General features: G+C 41.1%; 1 protein-coding gene across 2 annotated transcripts in view; it reads right to left on the bottom strand.

Moving 5' to 3' along the window:
* MTERF1 (mitochondrial transcription termination factor 1) overlaps positions 1–19,776 on the bottom strand; it is a 603,361-nt gene that overhangs the window by 206,688 nt on the left and 376,897 nt on the right. The gene's annotated exons all lie outside the window — the stretch shown is intronic.

Raw genomic sequence — 19,776 nt, 5'->3', positions numbered from 1 at the left:
TTAATTTATTTTTTTATACAGCAGGTTCATTATTAGTTATCTATTTTATACATATTAGTGTATATATGTCAATCCCAATCTCCCAATTCATCCTACCACCACCACCTCCCCGCCCCTGCTTTCCCCCCTTGGTGTCCATATGTTTGTTCTCTACATCTGTGTCTCTATTTCTGCCTTGTTTTTTTTTTTTTTTCCTTTTTAAGCATTGGAGTTTTTTCTTCAAACAAAACCTGTATGCCAAGCCCATAAAAATGAAACTTCTGTAGCAGAGTGGTACAGTGTCCCAGCCATATTTGTTGAATCTATTTCTGGACCCTATCCTTACCCCCTCAGAAATATCCACTATGCCCTAGAATTTCAGGAAGCACTGTTTGAGAAACAATTGTTTGCGGCATGGACCTAGGAAATCCTAGGAAGGTAACCAGGCTCCATAGAGTCAGGGCAGTGAAGTATTTACAACCTTGTTATTTAAAGTATAGTCCCAGGACCAGCAGCATCACCTGAATCCAAGGCTCAATCTAGACCTACTGAATTAGAATCTGCATTTGGACAAGATACTCTGCTGTGTGCGCATTAGATTTTGAGAAGCCCTAGTGCAGTGTGAGGAGAGGGGGAGAAAGCACACAATAAAGTCATCACAGATGTAAGGCATTACCAAAAGAATGCAGCTAAATTTTGCCAAAGCTGCATTCCATTAATCCTCTTTAGAAATTTAATAATTTGTGTAATATTATTAGCATTTTTTTTTCAGATTTCTTCAGGGAGTATGAGTTTATTAAAATGGATAATACATTTTACTTAGCTTTTTTCTCTTTGACCCTTCATACCATTTTTGGATTTCTAAATTATCTTTTGATTATGCCTACAACCTCCCATGAGGATTAGTGGGTTATAGTTATTTTGTTTAAAAAAAAACAAACTTTCCAGCCACAAATAGGAATTTATAATTACCTGAATCTATAATGTGAGTTGTTAATGGAATATTAGCTATTTGAGTAAAAAGGTACCACACACAAATAATTAAACAAGACAAAGAACATGCAGGCAAGAATTTCTATTTCTTTTCCACAGTAGTGGCTCTGTGGCTCTCCATCTAGATGCTGGCATTCTTTTTGTAAATGATTGATTTTCCCACATCTGAATACTGATAAACCTATAACCAGCTCTGATGTTAATATTATGCCAGGATGAAAAAGAGAATAATAATGACACAGCGGGAGTTACAACACTGAAAGAGAAATTGAGAATTCAGAATATAGAAAGGGGATTTATTATCTATTTCTTTGCGATCTGACCTGGAGTCCAGAAATCGTGATGTAATTTCAGTTCATTCCTTCATCTATGAAGTTTGGATTAGTTAGTGATTTTCAAACTATGTTATAGCTATGGAACCCTTTGGGCAAAGGAAATGGTACAGGCAGCCTATACGTGAAAGAAATAAAAAAGGGACAGCTTGGGAGTTGGAGAAACAGATGTCAAACTCCTGGGCAAGTGGCTCTCTAAAGTGTCGCCTAACTCAGAAAATGGGGCAGCACAATAAACAGTGCTGGAAAATTAATGGGTTGAAGCCAACATGTATTTACCTAAATAATTTTATATTGATTCTTGATAAAAATGATTTACAAATTACATTGCTGAGGGGCATCTCTGTTAAAGTAAATGGGTCATGGCATTTACTGGGGTGACATCAAGTGTATCAAATCCCATCAGTTCTTTCTGAGTAGCATGTTTCCCATTCATTCTCTACTTGCAATTCTCACAGCCACCATCCTAGCTCAGGCAAACATAACTCCTGCCTGGACAATTATGACAGCCTCCCAAAGGGCTTCCCTCCACCTCCAAACCTTTGGAGGGAAAGCCAAGGTTTACACATACCAAACATGCAAGAGATCCTGCAATTTGCTCCTGGCTTTGTTACAAAGCCCTACTGCCAATGGAGAGCAGAGTCTAAAATCCCTTGCTTGGCATGAATAGTTGTCTATGTGGCCTCTACTGAGCTTTCTATTTCTCATGTGCCCCTTGATGAGCCCCATAATCTAGTCAATGGGAACTACTCTCTTTTCCTAATTTTGCACGCCACCCAGTGCCTCTCTCATTACTCCCTTTGCCTATTATGTCTTATCCATCCTCTTTATATGTCTAAATAATACCCACCTTTTAAAGACTCAGCTCAAGTGCTACCTCCTCCCTGAAGTCCTTCCTGAGTTTCTCTGTCCTTCCCAAAGTCCTTCCTGTCCCTGCTCCCCAAGCTAGTAATCACCCTATTACTTACTATAACTATGGACCCCACTCTGAGCACTTACCCCATTCCAATTTGAGTTATAGCTCTATACATTTAGCTCCTGTTATTTTATTATTGATTTTTCCGTTGTCTCTCCTATTGGCTATTTAGAACATAAACCATGTCTTGTTTAATTCTAAATCCCTCATGGTGTCTAACACATGCCAGATACATAGCAGATATCTGATGAACAAAATATGGTCTGTCTTCTATAATATGGTTATTGTCCCCCTGAGAAAATCTGTGTTACAAAAACAATTGTTTCAGTGGGAAAAGGGGTTATGGCTATTAAATTTAAGGCCATAACAAATTATTTTTCCTACATGAATTTTAAGAATAAGACTTTTTAACAGCTCTTAGTGAATCTTGTTTCTGAAAGTGGATATAATATATTGGGTAAACATAACTCATCAAAACAACCTAAATGCTTCTTCCCTTCCCTTTAATCCACCCATTAAGAGTTTCTTGATCTTTATCACCCTTTATCCTGACCTTGTGCTTTGACTTACAATACAGTTCCCAACTAATCACAGTGAACCAAATCTAGGGAGGGTAACTGAAAGACCAAAATGCCAACAGGGAAGTCAGTTCCCTAAATTAATTTTTTTTTTTTGCTTTATATGGGAAAGTATGATTTATGATCCCATTGGCCCCTGTAGGAAATGTTGAAAAAGAGAATGTTTATTCCCCACCTCACCTCCTATATTTCCATTGGCATTCTGCCCTCTCTTCCCTTGGGGATTGTTGGGGACCTTCCCTCACTCACCTAATTCCCTCCTCCCCATAGGAGGAAAAGTGAGCTGACTGGTTAGAACCCATGTCATAGCGGTGGGCAGAATCTCTCAGCACTGTAGCTCACAGCTCCTTTCTACTCCCAGGTCCACAGCTGATTGTGTAAGCAGATTTGGAGCCCGCTCCACAGTCTGAGTCAGCCAGTCAAATAAATCCTATGGCCTGGATTCAGGAGAGTATTAGAACGATTCCATGTTGGCCTCAGGTCCAAACTGTGTTCTTTAATAATTAAGTATTACCAGTGCCTGCATTTTGAGGAATGTTGGGTGTTTTCTCTGCCAGTTGCAAAGTCTATACTCGGTTCTCTTTAGTTTATTATCTTTACACTTATTCCTTGTCAGTCTGAACATAGAAAAGGGGAGGGGTGAGTCCTGGGCTCTCTAGCCTCTGACACAAAAACTCTCCTGAATTCGTAAAATGTTTTATATATCACAAGGCATGTTTACTTCTAGTAGCTCAATTGATTCTCACAGCCCTGACAGATATATTAAAATCTTCTTAGCCTTGCCCATGATCTTCTCAGTGGCAGAGTTTCCAAGTCCTTTGACACCAGAAAAGTATTCTCTATACTTCATCTTGAAATTGGCCCTTGGCAGTGACTTGAGCAAAATTCCTTCTATTCTGTTTCCTGTGAGTTAGGGCTAGGAATTCTCTTCAGCAACACTCTCAAGCAGAGCTTCCCTCTGAACTGGGGGACAAAGTGCATAAATAGAGGAAGATGCCCATGAAATGAACTTGAGAGGAAGTGACAGGAAAAAGGAATGTGACTTAGAAGTGGTTAGCTTGGAAATCCAGCAGCTATGGCAGAAATGCTGGAGAAGAAAGAGGATTTGGAAGAGCATGTCTTTGTTCCCTTGGTCCTCTGAGTTTCAGGCAACCAGGAGAGTCTGGGTGTGAAATCTGTAATGCACTATAGTATACTCTGATAGTGAGGGAGAGCTGAGGCACCTAGAGAACTTGGAGACCATCTGATCACACCTACTGATACTGGAAAGCAGTTAAGCATCATTAATGACCCTTAATTGAATAAAAACGAAACTATCTCCTATTCCCTTGATCTTTCCCATTCAAGCTAACATGTATGCCAGGGTTATCCAAGACAGAGAGAGATGGACATGCTGCTTGAGCCAGTTTTTCTATTTATTTTCCAAAAGCAAAGAGGCCCCTTCTGAAACTGCTGCTTGGCAACCTGAATTTAAACCTTCACCAATTGGCTGCCACTCCTGTAATCTGTAGACAAGATTCCAAAGTAGAGGCTATCCATGAGCGTTTATCTTTTAAGTTTGGGCTCTCAAGCTCCGGCCCCTGCCTTTCTGGTAGGACCACTTGGCATGTTTGCCCTGGATCTTGCCAGTCTAGCATTTACCCGTATGGTTTTATTGGATTATTTCAGTGTAGATTTGTCATATACACCTTAAAGAAGAAGAAAAGGAAAGGAAAATTCATCGAGCATATATCATTTTTTCAGGCAGGATGCCAGGTGATTTATAAAAGTCATCACATTTACCCTCACCCCTTATAGGAAGCCAAGGCACTAAGTGGCACCTCATATTTATACAATCATCCACCATTTACAATTCATATACATCATCTCATTTAATCTTCACAGTGGTTCTACTATGACGAGGGCATGATCCTCATTTTATAAATGGAAAAACCAAGACTCAGAAGGGTTGAACAATATGCCCAGGACACAAGGAGAGTTTTAAGAGAGGTAACACTCGTACCCAGATCAGTATTCATTCCACCAAGGCCCCAAAGGCCAGACTTCCATGTATGACCTATTCTGAAGGCATGAGAAGAATGTAGGCCTCAGAATTATCTAGGTGTGGGTTCAAATCCTGGTCCTGGAACATCCTAGCTCTGAGTTCTTGATCAAATCTCCTAACCCCATGGGGTTCCAATTGCTTCATCTAAAATGGGGGAAATAGTATGTATCTCATAAAATTGCTAAACAATTTAAATGAGGTTAACTACACTATGTGCATGAAGCTTAACGGTTTTTCACAAATGCTCATTTCCTCTTCTACTAATTTTCAAGTAATCAACAATGGAGTGGTTAAGTTAGAGAAAGTTTAGGATCAGAATCTGGGGGTATATGGTCAGAAATGTGAGCACTTTTATCAAAAGGAAGACTACCCTTCAAAAGTTGAAAGCCACTGTTCTAGAATTTATTAGTCTCAAAATGTGTGATCCAACATTTTACTGTGTACTTTCTTCATGAAAAGCACCATATTGGGTACTGAAGGGGATAGAAGGACATGGTCCTGCCTTCAGAGAGTGAGGTTTGGTCTGCTGTGAACATCTTTTCTCCCTCCAAGGACCACCGTGGAATGAGATGTAGACTCTCAGATTCTAGGTTATTCCCCATGTCCCTAAAGCAGTCCTTCCATCGTTGTGTGGTTTCCTAAGGAGTTTGCCTTAAGGGTTAAACAATAAAGGATATAGTTTAAGGGGTATAAGAAGCCTTTTAAATTTTATACCAATAGCACCCCTGACAATCCATTAGAATATACTTGGAACTAGGTTTGCTGAGTTTCTCTTCACTCTTGTCTTATGGTCTTGGAAGTCAGCCATGCTTAATTGCTCTGACATAGTTTTCTTGTTAGTGGGTCATGAAGTCAATTCAGTAGGTCTTGACCAGCATTTTTTTTTTTTTTTTTTTTTTTTGCGGTACGCGGGCCTCTCACTGTTGTGGCCTCTCCCGTTGCAGAGCACAGGTTCCGGACGCCACGGGCCCAGACGCTCCGCGGCATGTGGGATCTTCCCAGACCGGGGCACGAACCCGAGTCCCCTGCATCAGCAGGCGGACTCTCAACCTCTGTGCCACCAGGGAAGCCCTTGACCAGCATTTTTAAAATTAAAAAGACCCTACCAGATTAGAAAATATCAAAATGCATTGTACTTATTCTTAGTAAAGTTTAGGTTTTTTTCCCTGTGAAACATTAGCCTGTGTAAGATATTTTTTAGCATGGGTAGACATCAAAAATGTTTGAAAAACATATTCTTAAAAAACAAGGTCTAACATTATAAGTGCCAAGAGTGCTCATGGAATAAGTGGCAAGGATTAGATGTTAAGTCTAGCACTTTAGAGGTTATTTTCTTCTAGGCATTTCCACCAAGATACATGTGACTGCCGTTAGATAAACGGCTTTCTCTTCTGTTATGGCTGCATGAACCATCAACTAGATTTTCCCTCGATGTTCTATTCATCTCCACAACCACCATCACCACTACCTCTTCCTCCCGTTTTCCACAGGAGAATCTCTGTGGCAGATCTAGTCTCTTACAAGCTGGAGTATTGCTGCTCTTATCTTCTACATCTCCTGAAAATGGGTACATAATCAGTCCACCACCAGAAATGATCCAGTCTTACTCATAGTTGCCCAGAAATCCATACAGAGTCCAAAGGATAGGACAGATTTTTGTTGTCATTGCTGTTGTGCTCATCAAGCCATCTTCTGCTGTGTTGTGTCTGTCTTGCATGGCTGCCTGGAAATACCCTTTCCCTTGGGATTCCCTCCTTCATCTGTTTCCCTCCTTCACCCATTTCTCCTTGGGGAGCTCAACTTCATTATGCCACCACTCCCTATGTTCAAACCAGCTCGTCCCACTTCAAGTTATCACCCCTCAAATAGCAGATTCTTTTCACCTGGATCTTCTGATTCTTCAGAGTGGAGTCCTCTCAAGACTTTTTCTGGCTAATACCACTCATCCTCAAGACATAACTCTATGATTAAATGTGACAACAACGGGAAGGGACAAAGGGGATGATGTGGAAAGAGCATCCCATCCTGACATATTGGTTTTATCTCATTAGACTGAGTCTCTGGTCTCTGCATCACAGGAGTTGTCCACACTGGACAATCTATGAGCTGACATTGAGATTTCAAAGAAACTATGCTCTATCCCACTGAGTATGTTTGAATTCAAGGATCCTTAAAATATAGTACACATGAATCCCTCTCCAATGTCCCATTGCTCTATAGGTGTTCAGAGAAGGAAGTGTTGCTGAGGACTAGAATGACGGCAGAAGACTTTGTGGAATAGATGAGGCTTGAAGTGAACTTGGAAAGGTGGGCAGAATTTGGAGACATGAAGCAATGTAAACAGGACTTTGTAGACTAATAGGACCAACAAGCATAGCAGAAAGGAATCAGGACACTCTCTATGAGTGAGTGCACCAGGCTGGTGGGATGGAGCATTGGCTTGGAACTCTATCAGAAGGTAGAATGAAAATATGGTTTAAGACCAGACCTTCGTGGAAATACTTGAATATCAGGAACGGGGGAAAACAGGCTTTTAAGCAAATGAAAATGGCATTTTAGGGTTATTAACATTCTAGTTTATGGAACAGGATTTGGTGCAGAGACACCCAGCAAGGGTAGATCACATGAGGAACCACTGTAGTGATCCGGGATTGAGGCAACCAGGGCCCCAACTAGAGTGAAGCAATGAGAACTGTGAGGGAAGCTTTTACATGACAGTGTGCCATTGACTTAGAGCAATCTAATCAGCAACATTTCATTATGCACTTTGTCTTGAACCAGATAATTTGCCCTTCAGATGTATCTTTCCTGAATATGTAAACGCTCTCATTAAGATACAAGCCCTATGCCTGCTTTGAAGCTAAGCCAGACCCCACCTAACGCTGGCCTTTACCCCTTTTCTTCTCATTGGTAATCAGCTCACTGAAGCAGATGTTACTTCCTGACTCCGCAGGTGCCAACAGCCTCAGAAAGAAATGGATTATAGAACTGGGGTCTGCACTCAGCATGATCCGAATATGGAAATCAAACTGAGCCTTCTCAGGCTCCATGCTTGGGAAGGAGAGTGAAAAAGGGCTTAACACTGGGTCTCAAAAGACAGGGTGGTTACCAGAGCCATCATGGGGCCATTTATCTGCCTACAGAAGGTCTTGCCAGTAATAACAATTAATGCCAATGGCATCCTTTCAATTTACCTTCATGGATTAATTAAACAAATACTTATTGGCTATGTACCAGGCATTAAACAAGGCTTTGGGGATAAAAAGACACAAAGGGCAGAGTTCTTGCCTTCGATAAAGTTTCCAGCTGAGTAGGAGAGACAGACCTATAAACAAGTAAATAACATTACAATGGCATGTTCTGCTCTCTGTACCAAAAATTGTAAGCTCTGATGCTGGAGAGATAGACAGTTTGGGATTAAAGTCTTCCCACTGCATACTTTTCAGTAATCACTTGAAAGGTAAGAAGTCACATATAAACACCTTACATGAAACCTTTTATCTGAATAAAAGCAGAAAAGAAAACTAAAATCAACAAGTCCTCAGTAAAACCTGGGAGTTTGCCCCAGAATTATTTTGCCTTTTCCCCTGGGCCTTTATTTAACCCCAGTTGTGGTTATGCTGTCTGACCTTCTTTTATAGAAGCCTTGAACTTCGCAATATGAAGGCCCTTCTACTCCCAGTCCCTAGAGTGAGTGAGAATTCCCACCAAGAGCATTAGGAAGAGCAGGAATTGGAAGGAAGAGAGCCAAAGCCCTTAGTGAAATCCTTCTGTGGGAGTTGCAGACGTAGAGTCTAGTGGGATTTTGGTCTAGGAAGTTTAAGAAAAATGAAAAGCTTGTTGGTGAAAATTTAATCTTCTCTGTGAATTGTAATCATTTTTTTACAGACAGAATCCTGTCCCTCAATAGGTATTGCTTCCCAGTGAAAACAAAGAGAAGTCATCTCAGGAAAAGTCAGCCCAGGATCACCAAGTAAAGAACAGATTTTGTTGTTAGTCATTTAATTTATATTTTTCTATAATAAACTGTTGGTCTTTGTTAAAAACTAGAATCATACGATCATGAGTCTTTGCTTTTCTTTTTGTTTTACAGTCTTTTTTTTGTTTGTTTTTTAGTTTAAAAGAGGTGGTTTCTAGTGGCAGGAGATATACAAGGTTGAGGTTGGAGAGGGCTGACAAAAAAGATGTTATTAGAAATAAATGCTGTCATTATATTGGCGTTAAGGGTTATTTCAAACTTTAGGAAGAGAAGAAGGTATTGAGAACTCTCTTTTTCAACAGAATTTTTAGATACTATGTCTTTAAATAGTTTTAGGCTAGTTTCCTCATAAAGTATACTGCCTCCTTTGCCCCACTCAGATCCTTGTTAGGTTTAGCTTAATAATAATGTGAGGGGCCAGAAAAGCTTTTAAAGCTGATTTCCTACAGTTTGTAGTTCCTTGCCAGGAATTGGAGGACTGATTGGCCATGCTCTCTGCAGTCTCCTGGCTATTTGTGAGAGTAGAAAACAAAACAAGGTACACATGTCTACACATACACGCACACACGCACAAACACACACACACACAGAGCTCACTGTGAGACAGCACCACAGAAAAATATGTTCACAGTAACTCAATTTCACTAAAACTGGAAGTGGTCTTATGGAAGAAGGACAATAAGTCCCATTAGTAGATCGTTTTCTTGTCCTGAAAGGGAGGTGCCTGCTGATCAACAGCACTTCCCAGAGAGTTAAGTCATAGATCGCATTTGGCCATGGTGGAGAGAAGACCTGGGTCTCCTATTGGTGAAGGACGAGCTAGAGTCTGTCTGTGGAGGCTGGAAATGTTCAGGTGAAATCATGGGCTTTTTGTGTTCTTTGCTTTTCAAGTGAATGTTAAAAAATTCGACAGCTGTGTTTTACTCCACTGGAGTCCCTCAAACACCCACTCACCCCCAAAATCACTTAGAGGGGTGCACAACAAAGTAATTAGTGAATTATTCATTCAGCTGTGTAGCCAGGTGCCGGAGGTGAACTTCTGCAGATTTCAGGTGATTACTTACACTGAGTAAGGCAAAATTCCACGGTTCTTTTGCTGATTTATAAATTTTTCTCTTGTTAATCAAGAGCCTAGAAAATTGTATGAATCACAAAGGTACTGGAAAACATCAGTACAACACATGTTGAGCCAAAGTTGCCAATGTCTAAGTTATTCTCTGGTAATTATGTTTCCACGTAGTTTAACATTTTAAAGCATAACTTACTGGCCTTCGAGCAAGTCTAACCTGGCTCTGCCTGTGAGAAAGAGACATTCTCTTTATTCAAATTAAACACAAAGGGCATAATTTCCCATCCTGTTAGGAAAGCGGACTTTCGACATTCCTTAGAGTTCTATACAAGGCAACTAAAGAAAAGGTCAGTCATTCACTCAGAAAATATTTTTTGAGTACCTACATTTCAGGCACTACTAGTTGCTGGTGAAACAAACACAGCCTTTTCCCTCGTAGAGCTTATACTCTAGACTTCTACATGTCTAAGGATGCTCACACAGTAGGAGGATTAGAGTCAAATTATGCACAAGGGATTGCAACAAAATGAAGTGTGCACTAAAAAGGTGACCAAGGAAGTAAGTGGTCTGGGAATTAAATGATATAAAGAGCAGTTGAAAGAAATTGGAGAGCTCAGGAACGCTGCAGGTATTATTTTCTGTGGCTCTAGAGGGCATACCCTAATCAAGAGGTGGTGGACTTCAGTTCAATACTGAAAGGGTATAACGTTTAGAAGCATCTCAGAACAGAATGAGCTGCTTTGGAAGGTGGCAGAAGCCCTACCCCGATGTACTGAAGTAGCCACCATCTTAGCCACCGCTCAGTGGTCTGTGGAGGCAATTTTTGTGACAGGCAAAGGTTTGCCCAGATGATTCCTAATGAGGCTTCCACTTGTGAGTTTCTACATTCCATAAACCTGATGACCAGTGACGACAGAAGCTACCTGCTTTGTTTAGCAATTCATTCTTCAGCCTGCATATACTAAGTCCAGTGAAGCAGAGAGCTGGGAGGAACTTTCTCTCCCTTTGTTCCAGGTGGAATAACACAATATAGCAATAGAAACTGCTCCTTCCTCTTACCACAGACTCATCCTTAAAGATCATCTCTCTAAAGAGATGCTCACTGACCAATGGTTTTATGGAAAGGGGCTTTAAAATCAGGTAGTAATTTGTTCAAAGATAGACAGTTCACTGATGGCAGAGCCGACAATAAGTGTCACTGTTTGAGTTCAGTTCATTTTCTATGATGTGCAGATCATAAACGGTGAATTTTGAACCATGTTCTGAAAAGCAAGAGGATGGGAATGTTTCACTGGGCTGGTCACATGCTGAGCCTAGGAGATGGAGTCATTCAGTCCAGCTCCTCAGTATTTATTTAATTCTATAACGTGCCAGCTCCAGTCTTCCAAGCTGCCCAGCTATAAGATTCAGACCAGAAAAATCCTAAACTTCTTTCCCTACATTTGCAATTCTCCTTCTTTTCCCTTTCTTCCAACTCAAATTTAGAGGTTCCATGACTATTTATATAATCAGACACTTTGTTTCAGAAACAGGGCAATTAATGTCTTTATGAGGAAATGCCCTGTAAATGTTCAAAACCTCAAAACAATTTTCAAATCTCTACTTTCCTTTTTGAAAAATGTAAAGAACAATTAAAGAGATTTTAGGAGGAGAATCTGGCACACAACACCCTCAACCAAGTTCCAGGGCATTTTCTTTGGAGGATGTGATTACAGCTGTTCAAACTTAAAGTTATTTACATTGCACAAAAACCTTGATTTTAAAGTCATATGACCATATATAAACTGGAACATGGCAAAGAATCAAAACTTGGCATTTTTAGTGGACATATATTGCCCATTGGCTATGGCTCCTGAAGGGTGCTTTTCAGGGCCCTGGGTTGGTGGGAAATGATAAATGAAGACTAAAAAATAAGAATTTTGCCTAGTGAGTCATATTGGGTTGCAGCTGAATTAGAAAACAGCAGGTAGTCATCAGAAAGGTTTATATGAAATCTAATGAATCAGAAAGAGAAAGCAAGTGGAAAGAGTTTCTTTTCATACAGGGCCAGATTCTCATCTGATGTAAGTTTTGGAGAATTAGCCAACATATGGAAATTATCCCCATGTTGTCATATGGGACAGCAGTATGAGGAATCGTTAAAGGAATGAGAATATTTAGCTTTTTGAAGAGAAGATCTGGGTGGCACAGATAGCTCTTTTCAAATATTTAGAAGGTCAGCATGTAGAGAAGGGAGTATTGTGTGTTGCTCCCAAGGGCAAAACATTGGAGACATTGGAGAGATGGGGTGTGTTTTACTATTCCCTTGTCTCCTACTAGGGCAAACAGAGCATGGCTACTTCCTCACAGCAAAATAGGCTCATGTGAGGGGACAGAAAGATGTTTCTGGAGCCATTCCCTAAGAACTGGGATCGGAACTAATGGAGACTGACCCAGACACAGGACTGACAGCAAAGTTTCCACCTACCAGGCATAGCTTGACTCTAAATATCAATATCCATATGCAGTTCAGGCAAACAGGCAGCAAGGAGGAATGGGAAGTACCTGGACTTTGGAGTCAGGAGAGTCTAGGTTGAAACCCTGGCTATGCCATTTATTGTCTGTGTAACCCTGAGAGATGTGCTTGGCCTCTCTGAGTTGCAGTTTCCTGGTCTGTAAACAGGGATGATGTCACCTGTGCTAATGGACAGCTGTTACGTCCACTCAGAATTCGCTCTCCCTGCTCTAGGAAAATCACCTTGATTTCCTCCAAGTCAAGTAGAGTCCTCGTGTCAAACATGGTGGCCTGCCTATCCCTGGACAATCAAACTTTGCCTCCCTGGAATTTTAAACCTGAGTGGGGTGACCCAAGGATGGAAAATGGTTGGAGTTGATTCCTTCTGAAAATGACATCATGAAGGGACTGTCCATCAGTTCCTGATGCCAGAATTTCCTGAGCTAACAGGCTGCTGTCCTTCTTGGGGCCTGGTTTTTCAGCTTCTTCAATTTTATGAGCTACCCCATGTTCTGCCAATAGATCATGTTTTTGCATAAGTTAGCTGAATCAGTGTCTGTAGTTTGCCAAAACAAAGAACCATATCTGTACACCTACCTCAAAAAGATTGCTGGGAAGATTAAATGAGAAAACATACATAGAGCCTGACACTGTTGTAGTGTCTGGTACATAACAGGTTTCAATAAATGGTAGCTGTTGTAACTATCAGGTACTATGAGCCCAAGATGAGTAAAGAACAGTTCCAACAGATGGAGAAAGCCACATTCTGAAGTTAAGGTAGGCACACACAATCAAGGTTATCTGTTCTTAAATATCTGGCCCCAGCTACTGTCTGTGTAAATAAGAACTTGTTAACCACTGAAGTTGGCTTGGCCTTGAGATTTGGTGGGACTCCCTGACTCTGGAAGTGATGAGGCTTAGATTGAAAGGCCCCAGTCAGAAGGCCATAGGAAAGTTCCCACAATGCGAGGAAGGCTGGACTTGAGGGTCTCCAAGGTCTCCCCCAACTCTATGCACTTCCATGCAATTGATGCTCCAACTGCTAGAGGTTTGCAGGCAGGGTCCGGAGGCTCAGGGCCTCCTGGTAGCCAGGAAATACTGTCCAGTCCCGACATTACTTGACCCTGTGCCATGTGACACTGTTAATCTTAGCTTTCCTGTGCCATCCCTCCTTCCTGACTTTCCCCCTACCTCTCTGGCAGTGCCTTTGTATATGTTATTCACTCTGCCCTTAATGTCCCTCTTTACTTCAAGCATCAGGCTGACTCCTACTCATCTTTAGAGTTTGTTTCAGGATCAGGTCTCCTCAAAGCCTTCCATCCCACCCTCAGCACCCCAGCCCTTCGACCCTCCTCCCCTCCCCAGTGTGCCTCAGCACCCTCTGTTCCAGCAGTCAGCACACTGGATTTTCATAGCTGATTCTTCATCCCATCTCGACTGTGAGAACAAGGCAGAGCCCAGACCTTGTTCATCCTGCAGTCCCAGTGCCTAGCACAATGCCTGGTGAAGGGGGGAGGGAAGAAAATGTACCAAAGGCAAAAGACCTTATACTACACTTTTGAGTTTTATTTGTTGTGCGAATGTTGGAGGTCATTTGTTGGCATTTGTTCTTATAGCTGAAGACCCAGTTTGTGCAAATGTGTCCAAATGGGGCAGGTAGGAAACTTTTTAACTACTTGTCCGGCTTTGCTGCCAGGGAACACAGCCAGGCCCAGAGAGTGATCAAGCCTGAGAGGCCAATGAGAAGACACTGGGGGAATCAGGTTGACTGAACGTTACAGGCTAGCACTTTCATTTCCTGCTCTAGGTAGCTCCAGCCCTGGATAATTCTGAACATGTTTCTCCCAGAATCAAAGATTACAGGATAGTTCATGTAAGGTACACTTGAATATGCCCAGCTTAGCTTTACACAAACCATCCTAAATCAAAACGTTTACCACGTGAACCCAAAGCGAACAGAATATACTATCTTATTTCTCCTTCATTAGTCAAGGAATGGAGTCGGTGATGTGTTAGGTGCTTTAATCTCCCTAGGCCATAATTCTATGACTAACTTTAAAACAAAATGAGAAACAAAACTCCCACTAGCCTGGCTTTATTCAGTCCTGGTTTGTTTCCTCCGGCTGTATTTATGAGCATCTGCAGTGACAAAGAACATGATGGTCCCACATCGTGAGGGGCACCATACCCGGGAACACTGTAATTATTCTAACTAGTTAGATTAAACTTGGGTCTTACATTAGCGGAAAACATGGTTCTCCTTATACTTTGAACAATGAGCTCCTAAGGTAGGGGCTGTGGTTAACAAGAAGCTGGGCTATGAGTGTTGTTATCCTCAGTCATCACACGAAGTCTCGCTCTTGCTCAGGCCTCAGAGAGGGTGCAAGCACTGGCCTGCCTCCCAGGGCACATGCGGATGGAGGAAAGCAGGGTGGGCACACGCCCTGAGTGTCCGCCCTCAGCGGGAGGACTGGGCATGGGCTCCTCGAGTGCAAAGGCAAGAAGGTGTGAATGCTCACATTTCTTCCACAAACAGGGCTGCTTGGGTTCCAGGAGTCAGAGGGCTTCATCTCTGTCCCACAAGGCATGACACTGGCAGCAGCCAAGCAGCTCTCTTTTGGAAGGAAGCAAGACTGTTCAGCGAGGAGGAGAAAAGACTTGAGGATGGCTTCTGAGATGGAAGAAACCCGTGAGAGTCATCTTCAAGAGCAATCCGGCTTATTCTCCAAGGTCATGGGAGGCAGAACTCCAGGGTGGACTTGTGTCCACGCAACATAGTAGAGTCCTTTCTGTCAGAGCTGTTCAAAGAAGGAAAGAGCTGCCTGTCTCTGGAAGGCTTCAACCAGAGGCTGGGAGCCCACCTCACGGAGAAGTTGGGGAGGGATTTTGGAAACCCAGTGAGTGACTGGGCGAGAAGACCATGGAGATTCCTTTCTTCCTCAAAAATCTAAGAAAACACAACTTAAAAGAATCTGAGAGCATGTTGGAGAGGAAAAAGAACTGGTTCTCTTTTTCTTAAAATGGGTTTTGTGGGGTCTTCATGAATCTGCTAGGGATGATCATTAACCAAAGAAACTCCCCTGAACAAAAACCATACACATTGCTGGAATAAGCTGGCAGGAGTCTGGAGATACCATCCCAGAATCGCAGAACAGTTGACACACGCTGGACAGCATGTAGAACTATTTTCTTTAATCATTCTGAATTGCCTGCTATACACAGAGCACAGGTGTAGGTATTGGGAGAGTTACAGGATGTTTATGGCCCAAGGAAATTATAATATACTTGGAGAAAGACATTTTTACTAACCAAAAACTCAAGATCAACACTGAGAAAATTTTGAAAATATTCAAATATGAAAGAGGGAGCAATTGAGGGGATTCCAGCTATAACTCAGAAGGTTGACATTCCTCAGATCTATGCCACACCCGTGTTTAAAGTGTTCCATGGGGGTGGACCTATAATGTGACCACCCGCATCTCCTCATCATCCCTTGACCCTGTCAGGGTGGGAGGTGGGGTGGAAGAGGCACTCTGCTCTCAGTGGAGGCTTTTTCTTTCACTCAACATATTTTAATTGGTGAAAGCAGCTCATGCAAACCCTCAGCTTCCCTTCCCTGATCGTTTTTTCTTTTTCTTTTTCTTTTTTTTGGCCATGACATGTGGCTTGTGGGATCTTAGTTCTCCGACCAGGGATTGAACCTGGGCCCTGGACAGTGAAAGCACAGAGTCCTAAGTACTGGACTGCCAAGGAATTCCCTCTTTTTCTTCTTCTTAGTGCTGTTGTGCTTTATGATACTTTGCCTCCACTTCCCCCATAGACTGGCACAGAGTACAATCATGAGACAGGCAGGGAAGGTGAACAAGGGGAGACAGAAGAACAGAAAACATTTTCTGCCTCCCCTCTTTAGGCTGTGCTACTAATTCTTACTGTCCAGGTGATGTGAAGCCTCACAATGCCATGTGAAGCCAGAGAAGTGCCCACATGATGCTAGCATCCCAAGCTACCTCCAGGCCCAATGGGCTTCTGCTTGATTCTGTTAAATACACAAGTGCACGCGCGCATACACACGCACATTTTGCATTCAGGTTTAAGAGAAAGAATGACTCCATTCTCATTTGAACCAAATACCAGAGGACATATTTCTGACTTGAAAATTACTGCTTAATTCTGTAGACTTTTAGTTTAGAAAAATACCAAGCCTAGAGGGCTTATATGCCAGAGAAGGGCATGAGAAGGAAGGAAGCTTTAAGACAGGAGGAACTCTTGACAAACAATTTCAATGAAGCTTTGTATTTTCAAAGCAGTTTTAAATCATGAAGTAGCCCATGCAGCTATCCCGAGCAAGTAGGTCAGCACAATATTTTCACAGGTGAGGAAACTGAGATACAGTGTTTGGTGGTTCACCCAACATGTACAACTCGGGTAGGAACACAAACTTCTGGATTTCCATCTGGACACACTCAAGTAGGCTGCCTTCTTCCCAGAAAGAAAATACAGGCAGTTAGCAGCTTTTATTTTATATTTTAATATGCTAACTAGGCTAAAACACGGTTGCTGTAGACCAAGAAGTCTTAAGGTGAAAGAACATCAAAGAGGAGAGTTTGAAGCTTGTGAATATTGGCCAACCTAGTCAACACTTCAAATGCTCTGTTCTGGGCATACTGTGGCCAAAGCAGCTGCTAGAGAATCAGGCCTGGATTCTAGGTGTAAGCAGCATGGCTTTGCAAGAGTCATTTAAAATCTCCAAGCCTTGCTTTTTCATCCTCAAAATGAAGACACTTTTTTATAGTTTTCCATTTGAAAAATGCAGAAAGACGTAAAATAGTTAAATCACTCGTAATTTAACTGTGCTTTCTGAAGTAGATACAAACAGGAGTGGTAGTGTTCCTTCTCTACCCCTCTAATACCATCCCAGAACTGGAAGCATATTTTTCTAGGCTCATACCAATACATAATAAATATTTAATTAAATATATGTAAGGGTCACACTTTATAATTTTTAATAAAAAATGGAATCATGCTGTACATGTTGTTCTATAACGTTTTCATTTACTCAACAATAAGGCATCATTCCACTTCATACTGATCTTGTTTTTTTTTTAATTTTTTAATTTAATTTAATTTTTTTTTTATACAGCAGGTCCTTATTAGTCATCAATTTTATACACATCAGTGTATACATGTCAATCACAATCTCCCAATTCATCACACCCACACCCCCCGCCGCTTTCCCCCCTTGGTGTCCATACGTTTGTTCTCTACATCTGTGTTTCAATTTCTGCCCTGTAAACCAGTTCATCTGTATCATTTTTCTAGGTTCCACATATATGCGTTAATATACAATATTTGTTTTTCTCTTTCCGACTTACTTCACTCTGTATGACAGTCTCTAGATCCATCCACGTCTCTACAAATGATCCAATTTCGTTCCTTTTTATGGCTGAGTAATATTTCATTGTATATATATATACCACATCTTCTTTATCCATTCGTCTGTCAATGGGCATTTAGGTTGCTTCCATGACCTGGCTATTCTAAACTGTGCTGCAATGAACACTGGGGTGTATGCATCTTTTTGAATTATGGTTTTCTCTGGGTATATGCCCAGTAGTGGGATTGCTGGATCATATGGTAATTCTATTTTTAGTTTTTTAAGGAACCTCCATACTGTTCTGTATAGTGGCTATATCAATTTACATTCCCACCAACAGTGCAAGAGGGTTCCCTTTTCTCCACAGCCTCTCCAGCATTTGTTGTTTGTAGATTTTCTGATGAAGCCCATTCTAACTGGTGTGAGATGATATCTCATTGTAGTTTTGATTTGCATTTCTCTAATAATTAGTGATGTTGACCAGCTTTTCATGTGCTTCTTGGCCATCTGTATGTCTTCATTGGAGAATTGTCTATTTAGGTCTTCTGCCCATTTTTCGACTGGGTTGTTTGTTTCCTTAATATCAAGTTGCATGAGCTGTTTATATATTTTGGAGATTAATCCTTTGTACGTTGATTCATTTGCAAATATTTTATCCCATTCTGAGGGTTGTCTTTTCATCTCGTTTATGGTTTCCTTTGCTGTGCAAAAGCTTTGAAGTTTCATTAGGTCCCATTTGTTTATTTTTGTTTTTACTTCCATTACTCTAAGAGGTGGATCAAAAAAGATCTTGGTGTGATTTATGTCAAAGAGTGTTCTTCCTACGTTTTCCTCTAAGAGTTTTATAGTGTCAGGTATTACATTTAGGTCTCTAATCCATCTTGAGTTTATTTTTGTGTATGGTGTTAGGGAGTGTTCTAATTTCATTCTTTTACACGTAGCTGTCCAGTTTTCCCAGCACCACTCATTGAAGAGACTGGCTTCTCTCCATTGTATATCCTTGCCTCCTTTGTCATAGATTAGTTGACCATAGGTGCATGGGATTATCTCTGGGCTTTCTATCTTGTTCCATCGATCTATGTTTCTGTTTTTGTGCCAGTACCATATTGTCTTGATTACTGTAGCTTTGTAGTATAATCAGAAGTCAGGGCGCCTGATTCCTCCTGCTCCGTTTTTTTCCCTCAAGACTGCTATGGCTATTCGAGGTCTATTGTGTCTCCATACAAATTTTAAGATTTTTGTTCTAGTTCTATAAAAAATGCCATTGGTAATTTGATAGGGATTGCATTGAATGTGTAGATTGCTTTGGGAAGTATAGTCATTTTCACAATGTTCATTCTTCCAATCCAAGAACATGGTATACCGCTCCATCTGTTGGTATCATCTTTAATTTCTTTCATCAGTGTCTTATAGTTTTCTGAGTACAGGTATTTTACCTCCTTAGGTAGGTTTACTCCTAGGTATTTTATTCTTTTTGTTGCAATGGTGAATGGAATTGTTTCCTTAATTTCTCTTTCTGATCTTTCATTGCTAGTGTATAGGAATGCAAGAGATTTCTGTGCATTAATTTTGTATCCTGCAACTTTACCAAATTCATTGATTAGCTCTAGTAGTTTTCTGGTGGCATCTTTAGGATTCTCTATGTATAGTATCATGTCATCTGCAAACAGTGACAGTTTTACTTCTTTTTTTCCAATTTGTATTCCTTTTATTTCTTTTTCTTCTCTGATTGCCATGGCTAGGACTTCCAAGACTATGTTGAATAATAGTGGTGAGAGGGGACCCCCTTGTCTTGTTCCTGATCTTAGAGGAAATGCTTTCAGTTTTTCACCATTGAGAATAATGTTGCTGTGGGTTTGTCATATATGGCCTTTATTATGTTGAGGTAGGTTCCCTCTATGCCTAGTTTCTGGAGAGTTTTTATCATAAAAGGGTGTGAATTTTGTGAAAAGCTTTTTCTGCATCTATTGAGATGATCATATGGTTTTTATTTTTCAATTTGTTAACATGGTTTATCA

This window comes from Tursiops truncatus, chromosome 9, assembly GCF_011762595.2.
Source record: "Tursiops truncatus isolate mTurTru1 chromosome 9, mTurTru1.mat.Y, whole genome shotgun sequence".
Taxonomy (NCBI): Eukaryota; Metazoa; Chordata; class Mammalia; order Artiodactyla; family Delphinidae; genus Tursiops; species Tursiops truncatus.
Note: the sequence above shows the minus strand (reverse complement) of the source record. Positions and strands in the feature narration are given on the sequence as shown.